The following is a 7,550-nucleotide window of genomic DNA, read 5'->3' on the forward strand; positions in this document are numbered from 1 at the left end:
CCGATCCAATGACTCGAATCGATCTGTAGATGTATAAATACGCCAGCAAACCCTAGGCCAGCCTCCAATCCCCTTCCCTCTCTCCCTCGCATCCCTCCTCAAATACCGCCGCCCCTCGCATCCACCACTCGCGGAGCACAGAATCGAGGGCAGGCGGCGCTTCTTCCTCTCCGACTCGGCACGCTCCCTGCTCCTTCGACTCCCCCCTCCCCACGCCCAGATCCGGCCACCGTGGACCAGTGATGGGGCCTGAAGAATGCGGCCAAGGGGCGTGCGGCCCCAGATCCATGGCTCACCTGCCCACACTGTTTCCTTCACTCCTGCAGATCTCGACCTCAGGAGCGGCCGCTTCGGCGACCACTCGGTGCGCCGGGTGTTCCTGGACCCCTGCAGCAAGCACTGCTTCGCCACGGTGATCCACCCAGGCGGTGCTGAGATGTGTTACCACCACTCCAGGTGGGGCCATCGAGCGCACATGCTTATGGGGCTGTGGCAATCCTCTCGTCCCCTCTCCTGGCAATCCTCTCCTCTTTCTGTCGATTTCGTGCAGACCCTAATCCCCTTCCTCTTTCTCATCTTTTTGATTTGCAGCCTCAATTTCGTGGATCTCGTGGTGCAAAAGCAAGTAATTTCTGTACCCCTCTTGATTTCTTCCTTTTCAGCATCTAATTCCTCACTTTCTCCTTTGATCTATGAAGGAATCGAGTGGATCTGCTGGGATGTGGAGAGGCAGCTGGTGTTCTTTTTCCTTTCTCGATTATAATGCTCTATCATGTGTGATTCTTGGTTGAATTGAGCTCTAACTGTGTATAGATATACCAGTAATTGTGTGTGTATATATAGCAGGTCACATTTCATTTGCTGGTTGTAGTACTACTGTTCACCTGCTGGCCTATAGGAGAGCGAAGGTAAGATTATGTCATTGGATCCATCTATCCTCCTTCTCCCTTATTGTTATTGGATTCATGGTCCAGGTGCTCTGTTTTCCATAGCACATCTATGCATCAACTGTTTGTTGAAATGCGTACCTAGGATATAAATGATATTACCAATAGTTTGTACATTATTCCATTAGTAAAAAATACCAGTAATTAGTCGCGCACACTACCTAGACTCATTTGTGCTGGTAGCTTGTTGCAATTTAACAGTACATTTAGCTTTTGCACTGCTCTCTGTTCCCTAGAAGCTGACTCTTTGTATTCTTTTATCTGACTTGCAGAGCATCACATTTCAGTGTGAATAAGGAGAAGAGTAACAATAATGGTTTTTACCATTTAATCTAACCCATGATTTTCCTGTTTATACAATAAGTGCACATTGGTAAAAGAATAAATCTTGCTATCTAATTTAAGGATGCATGCTCCTTGGAAATTTAATAACTCGGCTCATAAATAAATGTGGGATCTGTTTGCTTCATGCATATGTTCAGCTCTGAATGTCTATTGCATGATATTATGGTTCTAAAAGAAACATAGTGGTGCATTGATCTATTGCATTCTCACTTGATGATTGAAACCAAAGGGCTGGTTAGGCTTCAAGCCATTTTAAAAGGGCTGGTTAGGCTGGCACATGATTTGATTACAGATTACCATATTTTCCTATAGAAACATATCGTGCTCTTGTTAGAAAATAACTGACATGGTCGTGCAACAATTTAGTTTGTGAGCTTTTAGTTTTTTCGTGCAACAATTTAGTTTGTTTCTGAACTTTTAGCGTTGTATTAAATTACAGAATGGCTGGTGTGATAGTATTGGTTCTGTGGAAGATATCCAAACAAAACTTTTAAAGTGGCAGGAAGCTGCAGCTAAACGCGAGCGAGCCATGGCCTAGGCTCTTACTCATCAGGTAGTTTATCCAACTTTTATACCATATGCTGTAGCTACTTTCTCTGAAACTGAGCCAACCTCTTAAGAGCAAACCAATAGTATTGATATGCATATGTCTCTGTTTTGTAGGTATTTTGTGACAAGCTTGAAATAGAAACACCTGCAGAAATAACTGTGATTGAAGTCAGCAAGCTAAGTTGGAAACAAAACACATGCTTTTGCTAAGTCAAAGCTAAGCAACAAGGTGGCATGTTAGCTTCTGGTGGAACTTCAACCTTTTGCAGGAACAAAACTTTGCTGTTGTAGCTTCATGTACCTTTGGTTGTTTCCGCTCCTTTTTGTTGTCTTTTGTCCTAAGCCTTTTTATTGTTTCTGATCCTTGAATGTTGCGCTGCTAGTGCTACTGGTTGGAAAAACTGTATGTGATCCCTTATTTTGATGTTATTCTGGATGGAATATGGAATATTATGGTCATATATTTTGGTCTGGTATTTTTTGTTGTGGTTTATGGGCTAGAACTATTAATTTCATTTATGGGCTATATGAAAATTGGTGGGCTGAATTGTTATATGGGCCCATCCACAAATGGGCTGTGGGCTGTGCTGCTGATATCACCATCCACGTCACCTATCATTGCCATGTCAGCAACCATGACATCATCATTGCCATCCACATCATCGCCATGTCATCAGCCACGTCATTCTCCGTGTTATTAATTTGTGACATGGCAATTGAATCTGTGACGTTAATTTTCGTCATAAAAAATGGGTTTGGGTTGGGCTTGGGTTGGGCTTCGGGGGTCCAGGACTATTTTATGACGGATTCAAAACGTCATGGATCAAGCAATTCGTGACGAATTTTTAAGGAACGTCACGAGGTGTGATCTGTGACGCTCAATACATGACGTTATTTGAGATCATCATAGATACTGTTTTATGATGGTTTTTCGGTGATCTGTGACGAAATTCAATTGTCATGGATCACCAAATTTTTTGTAGTGAAGGCCCCTACCTGGCGCGCCAACTGTCGGTGTTCCGAAATCACCGGCTAGTAAACTTGTATGCGCGTCACAGGATCGGATGGTAATGCAAGAATGAGACACAAGATTTATACTGGTTCGGGCGGAATGTCCCTACGTCCAGTCCGAGCTCTCGTGCTCTTGCACTCAAGTTTGCAGTAGGAATTACAAACGGGCGAGAAAGGGAGCGAGGGTCCCAGGTCTCTGGGTTGCGAGTGAGCGTGTGCGTACGTGCGCGTGAGTTGTGTGTAAAGAAAAATGGATCGGTCCCCCTCCACGGGGTACACATCCTCCCCTCTATAGTCCAAGGGAGGTACGTTTACATTGAAGGAGAAAGAAAGAGGTGTGTGGGTCGGACGACTCCCGATCCCCTCCTACCACCTATCCACCATATATGGTGCGCGATGTGACACCCTAGGTGTCAGCATAGTAGTTGTGTATCTATTTTATGCATCATGTGCTTGATTTGCTTGAAAAAGGATCTTTTTGTAAATATAAAGGTTATATGTGTAATTATGATTTTATGCAAGGTCCTTTTTATAGTTATATTTGAATAGGTTGTGGAATTATAGCTTTTGTGGAGGGTGTTTTTGCAAATTGTAGTGCAATCATTGCATGGCAGGAAAACTTTCATTTCAGCCTAAGTTTAAAGTGAATTTGCATTGAAAAAGACAAAATACCTTGGAATTCAAAATCCCTCCTATGTTTTCAAAAATAGCTCTTGAATCTTTGATCAAATAATTTTTTTGCACAACATCAAAGTTGTAGATCTTGAAAAATTGAAAAACTTTCATGTTGGGCACTTTTTCATTTGAGCCCTATTTTTAAAGTTATCACTGGTTTACAGTTGAGTCCCTGGAATTTTTGGAAATTGCATTTAGGTCCCTTTTCCCCTCCCTCCAGCCTGCCTGCCTTCTCTGTTTTTCAGCGCCGCCTGCCGCCGCTGTGCAGTGCCGCCGCCCGCCATGGAGGGCCAGCCGGCCACCTCCTGCTTCGCGCTGGCACCCACGCGTCGCTCCCAACCTCCTTCACCGCCCGTTGCCTCGCGCTGGCGCTCTCTCCCCTTGCCACGCCGCCCAGAACCGCCCGCGCGGCCGCCACCTCGCCGCCACGGTGGCGAGCTCGCTGCAGAGCCCCAGGCCTCCAACTCGCGCGTGCCTCAGCACCAGTGGACACTCCACAATTCATTTCACTCACTCTTTCGCTAGCTCCTCGCCCAGACACCCTAGAACAGCTCCGCCGCCCACCCGAGCTCCGACAAGCTCGAAGCTCGCCGCGGAGCCGCCACTGTAGCCCTCCTCCGCCCGCTTTGACCCCCTAGCGAGCTCCACCGTGGGCCCGCGAAGCTCTCCTACCCGGATTGCCCCTCTTTCCCTCACCGGAGCAACCTAGCCATCGTTGAACCTCTGCCGCCGCTGCCCTGCTCCGTCGAGTTGCCGCCTCCGAGCCCCTCCCCGCACCCCAAGACCACCCAGAGGTGCGCCTTGACCCGGTGAAGCTCCCACTCCTCTTTCCCCTCGCCACCGGTGACCCCCTCGCTGGGATTTGGCCGGTCAACGCCGCGCCCCCTCTCTGACCACCGGCCAGGGACCTCGGGTTGAGAAGAAACGAAAACCCGAGGGGGGGGGTTATTTGAATAGCTCGTGACTCAAATGAATAGTAGCAGCAAGGACCTTTTTGCTATGTTTTGCAGTGAACTTTGAAATTCAATAGAAATTCGTAGAAAATTCGTAAATTAGCAAATCTAGTTGTTCTGGAATCCTTGTGTAAATCTCTACGCAGTAGAATCAAAATATGGTGGATGTTTGTTGAAAGTTTTTGCTGTGCAAATTAATTTGTGTCACTAGGTATATAAAGACTAGTTGTTTTATCTTTTTCTTAACTGATGATTGAAGTCATGTCTTGTAGTGAAATTTTTATGGTGGTTTGTTCATGTGACACTAGTGTTGCTATAAAAATTTTGTGGTCAGATCTCATGTGTAGCTATTTCTTTGATTTAATCTTTGTTTAGTAGACTTTAATTATGATAAATAGTTTATGTTGATGTTAAATCATGAAAATATTTATGAGTGTTCTGTTTGAATGGTTTAGCTTGTACATGAAGTTTGAGACCCAATTCATGGTTATAACAGGAGCTAAAAATGAATCTTGTTAAGTTGATGTCTGTTTTGTTTATTTTCTCAGAATTAATTATTTGTATATAAAATCATGAAAAATTTAAAGTAGCTAACTCATCCCTGTGTCGACCTACTGTTAAATTTGGAGCTTCTATTTTACTCTGGTTTAACCTGTGTAATTCAATCTTTTTCTAGGTGTTGTCTGAATGAATGAATTGTTCTGAATAAGTGGATACATGTTTTGGCATGAAATTTACAGGATAGCTTACTCTGTTCAAATTATGTTTAGTGTAATTTTTGCTAAATTTATTACTTTTTGTGTTCTGAGTTGTTGATTTATTAACAAACCATGATTTAATTGCTATAGGAAACTACTCCCACTTGTTTAGGAAGTTAGTATAGCTTTCTTGTGCTGTTGATCATGATGCCTTGTGTAGTTAAATATGTTGAGTTATTACTCTATAAACGATTGCCCATGTGTGTTTTAATTTTTTGTTTGCTTAGCTTCACCACATCGTGAGCGTGTATATAATTTCATCTCTTGCATCACATATAGATACGTCTGCTCTATCAGACGGGGCATACGAGCTAATCCCGGATTCCGAAGGAGGTTATTTTGAAGCTCAAGTGAACACTGCTGTACTAACTGAAGCCCCGGACCAAAGTTCGGAAGAGCCCAGGGCTGAAATAGTTAGTGACTACCGAGAAGGCAAGCCCCGGACATAACCTATATTTCAAATTATTACCATTTACTGTTATTACTTACTTGTGCATTTACAGTTCTTAGGATTTGAATTGAAACCCTAGATGCCTGATCCTAGGAACCAATGTACTGAACATTAGACCTGAGTTCGAATAATTGCTAAGCTTATAGGACCGATAAAAGTCGAGTGATTGCCTGTCACTCGCGAGCTCTATAGGAATTGCTCGTTTACTTTTTGTTATCAATATAAGGACGACGGACGGGGTTGTGTTCGATATCATGACCTTGTGTGAGACCTTGTCTGTGTTGATGAACTTGCTAAGGTCGCGGTGTGTGGTATTGCTGGTTAAGTTTTTGAACGTACTAGCCACATGCCGTAAATATGGTACGCGGTAAGCCTAGTAGCCGATTGGACCGGGGAGTGGATATACCTATCACTCTCTCTTTAGAGATAGGCTTTTAAATTTTATTGTTGATCAACACTACGACTTCGAGGGACAAGGTTGGACCTTGGAGCCCTGTAGTCGGGGAGAGTGACCCTATCCACAAGCCGGAAAGAAAAGTAAACGGTTGTTTGGGAACGACCCGACGGTGTTCCAAACGTGTGTGTTAGGTCTGCCTGGCCAGGTTAACAAATTCGATTCGAATCGTCTGCTTCCCATAGTTTGGGACTGCTTGATCTCTTTGCCACACAGAGTAATAAGAGCAACATTATTATGATCAATCTTGATGTTTGCTTAAAGATCTACCATGGTTGAATAGTAGTTGCTTACATAGAATGGTTAATCAACTAGAATCTTGGAAGCTAAAATTTGAAAGTAAGGACCTACTCTTTATTGCTTTTCAGCAAAAGGAAAACCAGAGCCTCACAGAACCCTGCATAGTCTAGTTAGGTGGGCTACGTATACCCGTTGACGATTAAGTCTTGCTGAGTATTAGAATACTCAGCCTTGCTGTTGAAACCCTTTTTCAGGTATGAGTCTGGAGGATCAAATCGCTAGTTTATCTTGGCCTTGCTCCTTGCCTCCTGGCTGGTCCGTAGAGTGGGATACGTCTTCGGCCGGCAATGACCCTGACGAGTGATACCATGCTTGGGCTAGCCTGGTATTCTTTTGCGACGTGTTGTAGCCGTCGTGTGTTATCTTCCGCTGTTTAAACTCTGAATCTTTACACTTATGGCTTGTATAACTGTTTTACTAAGTTTAGTTTTGTAATAATGGTTTGAACTGGTTTGTAGTCACTACTTGCCTGTGTTGTAAAATTGTGGTTGTAATATCTCTGGACTCGCCTTCGTGCAGGGTATGCTTGTTCGATTCGAGAACCGGTGGTTGTATCGGGACGTTACCCGACAGACCAAGAATTGTTCCGTTTGAAGTGCGTTTGAGCTGGTGTTGCCTTTATGGTGATGGCCTGCGCACTTGAGCCGGGATAATTCAGGTGGTTCTGCCACACGCGATGTACTCGTGCTCCATATGGAGTAGCCCCCGAGCCTTTGTTTGAATTCACAGAATCAGGCTGAGGGTCAAATGAATCTTCAAGAATCTTCCAAATCTTCATTTGAAATTCAAATCTTCCTTAAAAAATGTCATTTATGACATATATCCAGTAGCCCCCGAGCCTTGAATCTAAATCCCGTGATTTAGGATTAAGGATCCAAAAGTCGTGGCATAGTTTTTACTGCTAAGGATGCTCCATAACTGGTGTGTGTCCTTTGAACTTCCTAGAATTAACAAAACTGCCCTTCGAACAAATTATTTAACTGCCGCAAAACCATCTAGGGTTTCACTCTTGCTCTTGCCTTCCGCAATTCGAGTCGCTCTTTGCAAATCTCCTCAAAATAGTCTACCCTTTTGCAATTCATTGATTCCCCAAACCCATCCGGTAGC

General features: G+C 44.0%; 1 long non-coding RNA gene across 1 annotated transcript; it reads left to right on the top strand.

Annotated features, from left to right (window-relative positions):
• Positions 1–313: 313 nt before the first annotated feature.
• LOC120683678 lies at positions 314–2,317 on the top strand. The gene is made up of 5 exons (XR_005678878.1): positions 314–456; positions 592–625; positions 699–908; positions 1,732–1,845; positions 1,956–2,317. It is a non-coding gene; the product is annotated as an uncharacterized LOC120683678 (long non-coding RNA).
• Positions 2,318–7,550: the final 5,233 nt, after the last annotated feature.

This window comes from Panicum virgatum, chromosome 7N (genome assembly GCF_016808335.1).
Source record: "Panicum virgatum strain AP13 chromosome 7N, P.virgatum_v5, whole genome shotgun sequence".
Classification (NCBI taxonomy): domain Eukaryota; kingdom Viridiplantae; phylum Streptophyta; class Magnoliopsida; order Poales; family Poaceae; genus Panicum; species Panicum virgatum.